We start from the raw sequence: 10833 nt of genomic DNA, 5'->3' as shown, positions 1-10833 counted from the left end.
AGTTATGGCAGTCTAAACTGGTGACCTTTTTACAGTCATTTAGAGACAATTTACCAATTCAGATACAAATATGCTTTCAGGTAGAGGCAGCATCCTGTATAACACAATAAGCCAAAACTTAATTTATAACTTTCTTATTTTTTTCTATAAGACAAACTCAATCAAGACTCATATGTAAATATCAAATTATCAAAATAGGTCAGTTATTTTAAAATGAATCATCATTTGCTTTTGTTATCAGTTCTGGTAAAATCTGTGGAGTCTGTATGGAAAAATGAGGCATCTCATGTCAACTCTTGTAGGAAGATCACATTCACAGACTGGTCCAATACAAACACTGGTTTTCTAGCCCTTTATAACCCTACCACATTAGATAACTCCAACCAATTTTTATGACCCATCATCCCAATGAAATATATTTGTTAGTATTCAAGAGTGAAAAAATTAGCTCCACCTTGATACATAACTGACTTTAGAACATTTTGTTCTCATCAAAATAGCTTACTATTATAGCATCTGCAATAACTTAATTTTTTTGTCCAGAATTATCCCACAAATCTTCTTACTTCACCTTCCTATTAAGAAAGTTTAGAGCGTTCAATATGAAATGACTTAAGTGCTATGATTTGAAGAAGGAACATGCACCAAGTAGGAGTTTTTGGATGAAAGAAATAATCTAAGAAGATTTCCAAGTCTGCTACTATACTTGAAGTCCACAGGCCCATATGGCCCCAACAATCTGTGTCTCTGCCCACTTAGGAACTCCTGATGTGCTTCTGAGTGTAGTCAAATGTTCCCTGGAAAACACACATATTTGGGCATTTGTTAAAGTCCAAATAGTAGGAACAACCACAGGAGGGCTTATTAGTGTAGTTACTGATGGGTATAAGAGGTTTTCCAAGTTACAAAAGCTGCTGCTGAATCTTAAATCTGACCAAAATCCATGTCACTGCTTTAAAATTCATTCCACTTGCTAATTGCCATCAAAGTTATTGCTCTGAACGTGCCTGTCTAAGATTTTCTAGTCTCCACTTTCTAGCCAAGGTAAATTTGAGATTCTCTTTTCCTTATTTTCTTATTCTTTTGCTCTCTTCTCAATTGAAAATTATATTTTACGGATTAGGAAAAGCTAATGCTTAAAAAGATTAGTCAAGTTTTCCCGGGACACACACTTAGTGGGAAAGCCAGGATGCTCACATGCAACTGACTCCAGAGCTTAAGCCATTGTCCCCTTTGTCATGTTTGCTGTGACCATATCACAGAGCCCAATATAGACAGAGGGTGAGGGTTGTGGTGAAAGTATTAAGAAATTAAGGAGGAATCCATCAACAACTGGGAAGAAAGGAAGGGATTACAAGAGAAAATAATAGAGAAATAAGGTAAGAGTCAGTGAGTTGTAATCGTACTTTGCATTTACAAAGCAGTATCTTTTTCCTCAATCTTATCAATGCATTTTGTACATGTAAATGATCCAATATACATTAAACAATATTTGTCAGTACCTACTTTGATCCAGGTACTATTCTAGAAACTGCAGATACCTAAACAAAACCCTAGGCATCATAGATTTTTCCATTGCAGTGGGACAAATAATAGGCAAAGAAAGAAATGGACAGGTAGCTAATAGAACATCAAGCAGTGAAAGATGAATCATAGCCAGCTAAGAATGACCTATTAAATTAATGCATCTAGTTTATTCTTCTAGTTCTAGGTCTAGGTTATGCATGTAGTTCAAGCATCAAGTTTAAGTGTCTAGTTCATTCTTGTATTAATGAACTAGGTGCTATTTCAGATAGGCAGGCCTCACTGAAGAATTAACATTGATTATCACTGGCTGTGATTTTTACTTCAAACACTGCTTCAGGGAGGCAGAAAAAAAAGAGAACATTCTCATTTTCTTAAGAGGAATCAAAGTCCCAGCTCAGTGAAGGGACTTGCCTACTTGCGTCATTATAAATCTGGGATGAAATAGAAATCTTCAGAGATTCAATTCACTGTTAATAATAATTGTGTTTGTGAGTTTGTTTTCTATATCCATAATCTCTTCTGCCATTTGCCCCTATTAGCTAGACAGAACTTACCTTCTCTTCCTTCCATGCGTTTTATTTTTTAACTGATTAGCAAACTCAGGGAAAAAATTATGAGAAACTTACCCGAAAGTCAGAGAAGGAAGGGTCTGAGTCTTAAGTAGAGTTCAGTCTTCAACCTTCTGTTTCTGTGTTCTTACCACATGGTCCAGTATCTTCCACTAGATCAACTGGCTTCTAGTAAATATTGATCAACTTTCTGCAGTAGTAATTTAAGGTAGTGGACATATTTCAACAAATGACACCCACCATCCACTCAGCCTTCTTAAAAAAGTAGTGCTATATTTCAAAGGAATGTATGAACAAATTTCTTAGTGGTTTGTCATGTTCATCAGTCATGAACATTTGTTGATTTTTCTAGTGTTGGGTTTTTAGAAATCATGGGTCCTTGTAAGAATCGGATGAAGATTATGAACAGCCTCCCTATATAAGTAAATAATATTTCAGGAGGCACCTTTGACACATGTTCTTGAACTCACTGGGGTCAATGCACCTTCAAGTTAAGAATTTTGGTAAAAACTATTGCAGTTGTGGGCCACACATTTCATAAAAGCAAACAAATTAGCCGGCTTTCCTAAGTTATATCTACTGCATTTTCAAATGAATGCAGTGTCCATCAGGAGATTAAGGGAATGGAGGTAGGGGTGGTCAGAAAATGCACATAATTAAGAGAGGGGGCAACCTATGACCCGAGTCACACAGACTTGGTTTATTTATGTGAGCTTTATATTCATGGACATGGTGTTTAATGGCTTTGAACCTAGTTTATCAACAAAATGCAGAAATGGTCATCAATCACTTTAAATGAGATAATGTGTACAAGCACCAAGGACATTGTTAACACCTCTGTAAATACTCCAGCATTGATCATTATTTGGTTTATTGTTATTGTTGTCATGGTGGTCCTATGACTATTAGTCGGTTACCAATAAATTACTGTATTTCATGTGATAGAATTTTAACAAAAGCTCCATTTGAGATGAGAAGTTACTAACAAACAGAAAGTTCCAGTTTGGCCAGAAGCAAAAACAGAGAAGTGATCAGAAAATAAACCTCTATATATTTTACAAAATATTTTGTAACAGAACATTTAATTGAAATAAAGTATTAAACACACGAAAAAAGTAGTTGATATTCCAGAATCTTTTTAAATTTTTTAAAATTTTGTTTGTGGGCAAAACACATTTATATGCATGAGATTTTAATTGGACACATTTTCCATTAGCAGGATTATGTCTCTGTTTTGAAACATTATACAATGAAAAAAGGATTAGCAGAAAGGCAAGAACACCCCCAAAATATTTTCCACTGCATCTGGGGATATGCTAAACAACATCTGAACAAAGATAGCTGACTTTTCACTGCCCCACTGATGCATTTGGATTTATCTACGAGAAGGATGAGACAGTCGGTGTTTATATATTTGGATATATTTGCTTTAAATATTTACACCATGCAAACTGCTAGAGCATTTTGAGGATATTTTGTGAATTCCTCATAAACTTTTAGTTCAAATGAAATTTGTTGAAAATGTCAGCATAAATGAAACCATTTGTTGACCAGAATGAGCCTTATGTTATCAGGACGATGGGAAGCGAGGAAGTATGTAGGTACAGATAGTCATTCTCACTGACCTCAATTTATCCCACCCATAAAATAAGATACAGTTGAGCTCATCCAAACAGACCTGAGTTCCCAGTACTTCTAAAAGGACTCTTATTTGTTCCAGTCCCTCTGTTTTCATTCTCACCATCTTAAGTAGTCACCGTATATGGCAGATACTGTGAATTGTCCAAATGCACATTCTTTCTCTCCTACTTTGTTGATAACAGAAACCCCATTGTAGCTAGAAAACATACTCCCAGCCCCTTTGAAACCAAATATGATCGCTTAATATTTGACTGACAAAACATAAAGAGAAGTGATTTATGGTGGTTCTGGGAAATCTCCTTAAAGGATGTTGCCCCTTTACCTCCCATTCCATGTCTCCATTGCCTGGTGTACGGCATGCTGGGAGAATTTGCATCACCATCATGGTTGGTTCAGATGGGGCATTCTAGGGACAGAAGGCCAGTAAAACACATGCAACCTAGGAATCTGATGAGTATGGAGCTACTGTGCTTGTCTAGGACCACCTACCTCAGGATGTTAAAATGATACATTTCTATCTTTTGCTTTTCCATAATTTACAGTGGCAACTAATTCCAATTTTTATCAGCAAATTTTTTAAACAGATTTTCTTGCCTCCCACTTGATAGTCAGCTTTCATTGACCACCATGATTTCATTCACTTAATTCAACAAATACTCAGAAAGACCCTACTGAATGCCAGTTGCTAGGCTAGCAGCTGGTGGTTGATCAAGAAACATAATAGATACAATTATGGAACTTATAGTATAGCAAGGGGCAAAGCATTAAAGAAGCAAAAAAATATACAATTATAAGCTGTGGTGTAAAAAAGGAAATAATGTGAGGAAGGTTAAAACAAATTATTGATTTGGATTGATTTAGATTGAAGTCCCAAGCAGGATTCTCTTGAAATGGTATTAGCTAAAACTAAAGGATGCATAAAGTCACAAGGAAAAGATGTTAAAAGAGAACAGCCTGTCAAAATAATGAAAGCTAAATAAGAGTTTAATTCACTTAGGCAACTGGAGGAAAGTCAGTAGAGTCAGCATGGCTGGAGGTTAGAACGTAAGGCAAGAGATGCCCCTAGAGGGGCATGCAGGAGACATGTGAACCATAGACTGTTGGTGAAGCTGATTTGAAACTTTGTTCTAAGAGCAATGAGGAGATATGGAAATGATTCAAATAGAGCATAAATTTATTTTGGTTTTTTGTTTTAGAAATATTATTCTTGTTGTAGTGGGAAAAATGGATTGGAGGGGGATAAAAGTGGAAGATGATAAGGGAAGATCAGAATTAAATGCAGGGATCCAGGTCAGAGAAGTTGGTAATTTAGACCAAAAGTAATGGCAGGAAAGATGGAAAGGTATGCGTATATGAAATCCATTTTTCTACTTGACAAAATATTTAAAGAGATTAAATATAGGGGTTAGGAGGAACAAAAGCATGATGGCATGAGCACCTGGCTTGGGAGGAAGGAGATACTGTTCCTGGAATACAGAAACCTGGAAGAGAAAAATGCTTGGAATGAAATGAAAAATTTACTATTAAACTGGTAATAGTTTTACCTCCCCATGAGACATCCAACTGGGAATGTCAAGAAGGACATTAGATAAACAAGCAGGGGGCTTTGAAATGGGACTTTAAAATATGCAAGCCCTATGTATCTCTTTCCTGCTCAAAACCCTTCAATGCTTCTCATCGTCTACAGGTATAAAATCATTCAAACTCCTAAGCATGATGTTCTAGTCCATTTATGATTAAGCATTAATCCACTCTTTCAGTTACATATCCTACTGTGTCTTCCAAATGCCCTGAACCTTGGTCGTACTGGTCCCTGAATACACCAGTATTTTCACAACTGTGTGCCTTCTCTGTTCATGTTGTCTGTAATTGGTGTACAGTTTCTACCCCTGCCTATTGCCCATATATTTTTAGCCCAAAAATGGTGCCTACATTGCAAGGCTCACCTCAAATTCCAATTCCTCTGTTTTCCTTAGTTCCCCTATTTTATTCCTTCCTTGGTATGATGCATTAGTCTACTTGTCTAGGTAGGCAAAAAACATTTTCCAGACTTTACTTGTTTCTTATTTGAAGCCCCTATTGTACCTGATGACCAAAACCAAAAGCAATGCAATTTAGTCAACTATAATTTTTCTGGATGATTTCTCAAACGTGAATTTAACTCAAGCACCAAAATGTTTTCAGTCAATTTAAGACGGTTTCAGTCCTTTCAGGATCTCACACTGCTTTCTCTTTTCTCTAGAGAGATACATTAAATTTCCTTGGGTATTTAGACAGTAACAGGCACTGGGGAGTGGGGTACTTGTTATCTGCTAGTATCTTCCACATTGACTGATACCTCTTGATGTTTTCCAACATCTGGACATCAGCCTCATCTTTCCTGGCCCCTCTGGTTCACATGTTCTTCTACTCTGCGGCCTCCTTATCCCTACCTCAGTTTTACTCCAGGATGAAAGTCTTTCTCACCTAACTGCCACTTACTTTATGACAGGAAAAATGTGGTGTTCTCTCACGTTGACACAGGCTCAGAAAATGTGTTGGGATTGCCTTGGGCTTTTTTATTCTTCCCTGGAAGCACATACACCCTAGACATCCATTTCATTGACATTCTCATTCCATGGGGATCTTCTGAGACACTGCCAAGCTCTGGTCTTCCAACCAAAAAAAAAAAAAAAAAAAAAAAAAAACTTCTGCCCACATCTGCACTACTGTCCAAATCCCTAGAAGGATTATCTGAGGCTTTGATCACTTGCCCTCTCTCTCCAGGTTTTTATAACCCCCTCTCTGAGGCTCTAATTCACTTCCTTCCTCATTGATTTTTCTTCCCAGTCCAGGCTACTCCAGTTTCTGAGTGAGAGGTAGACCTGTCCTCCCTGTCTGACTTTTTAAAAGCATAAAGAACATAAACTTCATTTCAATACTCCTAGGAGCCTAACCATTTGAAATTCAGAATCCTGGCTCTAACACATCACAAATCTTGGCTCAAAAGACTAATTACCTTCCTCATGAGTTTAAAAAGTCAATTTAGATACTCAGACGCCAAAAACTCGGCTCGTTGTTCCCTGTATTCTGTGTCATCATTCTTCTAAAGTCATGCTTGGTTCCTAGGGAGTAGAGATGTCTCCTGGGAGTCAGGAAATAGAAAGTGAGGAGATGATGAGGTTTACAAAATTTTAAAACAGAACTCCACCACAAGTCTTCCAAAGAAAATGCACTCTGCTTATATTATAGTTCACTCTTTTTGGATCTATCCATGCTTTAAGAGAGATAGTCTTCAAGATGGTTAAAGGTCCACAGCTTTTGTGTCAGATGGTCTCAATTTAAAACTCAGCTCGACAGCCTAACAGCTTCGCGGCTTTGGGCATTGTCATTAACCTTTCTAAGCTTCAGTGTATTTGTGATATCAATTGTACCAAAACTCAAAAGATTGTTAAGAGAATTAAATTACATAATCCAGATGAAACCCTTACAATAGTGCATTGAAATGTGACTAGGAAGAGCTCAGAAAGGCCTGGTTTTAATTATATTGGCCAAAAATATATTCCTTGAGTTTCAGAACAAATGGGATCCTATGGATAATCTAATCTACCACTGTCAATGTGCAGATAAAAGAACAGTTTTCTAAAAGGCATGAAGCCTGGACTCACTGAATCTCCTGACACTAGTAATTTGTTCTCTTGCTTTATGTATTAGACCACACAGGCCACCCAGCCACTTCAGTCTGCTGAGTGATCATAAAGTCTGAGTCTATTTAAGGAATTATGTTATATTTATTAGTAATAAATCTCCAACTAAAGATGTACAAAAGAATAATTTTCAACATTGATCATTAAAATATGCAAGAAACTTTGGCTAGGTTGGAAGACCCAAATCCATGAGCAATCCTTTCTTTATATTCATGAAGAAAATGTATTCAAAAGACATTTAAGGCAATAAATGTAATTTTATTGCTGACTTGAGCTTTAAAGTTAATTCCTCACCCTAGAAAAAAAAAAAAAAAAAAAAAAAAAAAGTCTCTCAAACTCCAGTATTATTTATCTTCAGTAATCTAGGATTTCTTTGAATTAAAAAAAAATATTTTCCTTTTGATGATACTCTGAGAATTAATAAAAGTATATTCTGGGTCAATCTTTTATCCACCTTTTAAGAGAATAGGGCCTATTTATATATGTAATGCATAAGGAAAAGTTGGTGCCAAGAGATTATATTGAGTGATATTGCTAACGTATATTGGTTGTATGTTTAATTTTAATATATCTTACTGAGATAGCTATTGTATGATTGAAAAATGACAGCAATCATTCCTTATTCATTGTGTATGTTGTTTGTTACAGATGGAAAATATTACATTATGTTTGCATGCTAATGGACTAATAGGTTAATAGGAAAAATCTGATGATGCAGAAAAGAGATGATATATTTGCAGGAGCAAAATTCCTTGAATTGAAGAAAATGAGTGGGATCAAATACATAAGTATAGCATCTTCTGTAAGAGCAATAGTATTGGATGCATGTCACAGGAGGGAAGACAGATTATATAAAGACACATGTATGTATTTGGTAAATGTGGTGCCAGCAAGATAAATAAGTTTTCTTCTTACTGCTTAAATATTTTTTTGTGAAATAAAAGCAAAGCCATGAGATCACTCAATTTCGAGATTGTGAGAATGAATTCACTGGGAAATATAGTGTGTATTGCCTGGAAGTGCCAAAAACACACTTAAAGTTTGACCTAATCAATGAAAATATCCCTATAATAAATAGAAGAAATCATTGACAGAAAAGAGAGAATATGAATTAAAAATGCAATGAAGCTATAGCACTAAAATAAAAAATATTGACAAAGTGATTTTTAAAAATTTTTTAATATAATAATGGGGTAAAGGATGGGTTTAGAAGAGCAAAAGCACTTAGATTGACACTAGTCTTATGAAGGTACTCCATTGCAAGTTGTTGATGTGCTTGAAAAAAAATGGGAGTAGAAAGTAATCCACTAAATGGCTCAGACAACTGACAGGTATAGAAAGTGGTAGAAAAGCCAAGCCAGAAAATAGAGATAAATGCTTCTGGATGTGTACTAGAGACATAAAGACAAAACCAGTGTTTGAAAATGATTGGCAGCAAGTGAAGATTGTGATGTAATTGATATCCATGAGATATTTCCTCAATTTCACTAAAGAGAACACCCAGAAAAACCTAAGCATTTGTTAGGAGAAAAATGAAGAGTAGCTCCAACCATTTAAAGAGAATTTTACGAATAATAAATTATTGCAAGGTAAGAGTGAGCATTTAGGCTTACCCAGGAAGCAATTACCATGTGAATATAATTTGCGAAAGGTTTTTTAAAATAATCTAAAGCTAGAGTCACTGGGGCCATTTTATCTTTATGGTGTCAAATCCCTGCTCAAGAATAACAAGGAAAAAGCAAAGATTCTGTAAACATTGTTTTGTTGCTTATTGACAAGATTTTATGAAACCAATTCCAAATAATCTTAGCAGACAAATGAGAAGTGAAAGCAAATTGATATAGACATGGGTTGTTTTACATTAGTTGATGAGCTAGATATAAGTAAAACATAAAAACAATCTTCAGCCAAAATTTTGAGAAAGTCTTCAGTATAAATTGTATAAATCATGATTCACGTATGTGGCCATAATTGTACAAATAGCAACTTTCAGACAGCCAGAGACTTGCCAAGATGTGCCCCAACTTTCAAAAAGTTTCCAGAAAAAGCAATAGAGCACATGCAATTAAATTAGCCTTACTTCCATGGCAGGAAAGTTATAGGCATAATGCTATTTTCAGAAATGTAATCTATTGAGATCAAGGCAACATTAGTTCCCACTAATCTACTAGAGTTCCTTGAGAAGGACACATAAATGGTTGGACAAGGAGGAACTGGTGGATAATTGTTTCTGACAGGAGAAATTTTCAAGATGTTATTAGGCCTCTATAATAGAATCAAGTTCTGTTGGCAAGGCAAGAAATGATTTTTTTAAAGTCTTTGTAAAATAGCCAGTCGAACCTCATATTCTAACTCGCCTCACCTCCCAGTCTTTCCAGATTCCAAAGGAAATTATCAGTATAATATAAAGCGAAAAATCAGTACATAAAAATATCAATAAGTGCTATTTACATTCCGAAAAAAATGTCGTGAGAAATAATTACCATATTATAGCGCAACTGGGTCCAAAAGATATCTTTTGTCTAAGAATGCAAGCAAGTGGAGCAAGGAGAGGAGATCTTAATCCCACTAACTTGAAAACTTGAGAGCTGGAGTTGAAAGAAGGCCATCGTCCAAACTGGATACACTCCTTATGGTTTACTTTCCTCTTTAGAATTCCACAGCTGCACAGATATGTTCCATACAGCCTCAGTGAATGGAAGGATGGCAGAGCTCCCACCTGACATGAGAGTGTGAAAGTGAGGGCAACAGCAGTAAGAAGGCTAGATAGCACATAAACACACATTTGTAAAAAACATAAAAAGTAAAAAAGGTCAAGCAAAATATAAATAGTAGAGATACTTGATTTTTCAGGCAAAAAATTCAGTAAGCATGAAGTTCCTGGAATTCCATATGCAGTCTATGCCCTCTTTCCACTGTACCTTGACTCCAGGACCTCTACACTCATCACATAAGCTGACACAAGCCAGCCCTTCAGACAAAAACAAAACAAAACAAAACAAGAAAAAAAAATTTTAGCAAACATACCAAATATGCGCGCGCGCGCGCACACACACGTAGACACTGTATAGATCATCTTCTGTGACTCATATTTGAGTGAGAGAACACAGAAGAAGCTGGTTCAGAAGCAACATTGCTAGAGTTAATTTTAGACATGTTGAGTTTCAGGTGCCTGTGACAGCCTGGGAGGAAATGTTTGGTTGGCACCTGCGGTAGGGTCTTGGCATTCAGGCTCTTGTATAATCCCTTCATCTTGAGGAAGAGTGGACCAAATGGCTCACTTCTAATGAACAGAATACAACAAACTCGATGGGCTGACACTTGCAAAATTAGCTTATAATAAGACTGTGATTTCCTTCTTGTTTGCCATTCTATCATGCTCTTACTCCCAGGGAAGACTGCTGCCTGAT

The 10833-nt window shown here is 36.1% G+C and overlaps 1 long non-coding RNA gene across 1 annotated transcript in view; it reads right to left on the bottom strand.

Moving 5' to 3' along the window:
- Positions 1-8551: 8551 nt before the first annotated feature.
- LOC141583909 (uncharacterized) overlaps positions 8552-10833 on the bottom strand; it is a 38152-nt gene continuing 35870 nt past the window's right edge. Inside the window, exon 3 of the long non-coding RNA XR_012516746.1 lies at positions 8552-10142. This is a non-coding gene — a long non-coding RNA (uncharacterized LOC141583909). The remainder of the gene's footprint in view (positions 10143-10833) is intronic.

Source organism: Saimiri boliviensis, chromosome 3 (genome assembly GCF_048565385.1).
Source record: "Saimiri boliviensis isolate mSaiBol1 chromosome 3, mSaiBol1.pri, whole genome shotgun sequence".
Classification (NCBI taxonomy): domain Eukaryota; kingdom Metazoa; phylum Chordata; class Mammalia; order Primates; family Cebidae; genus Saimiri; species Saimiri boliviensis.
Note: the sequence above shows the minus strand (reverse complement) of the source record. Positions and strands in the feature narration are given on the sequence as shown.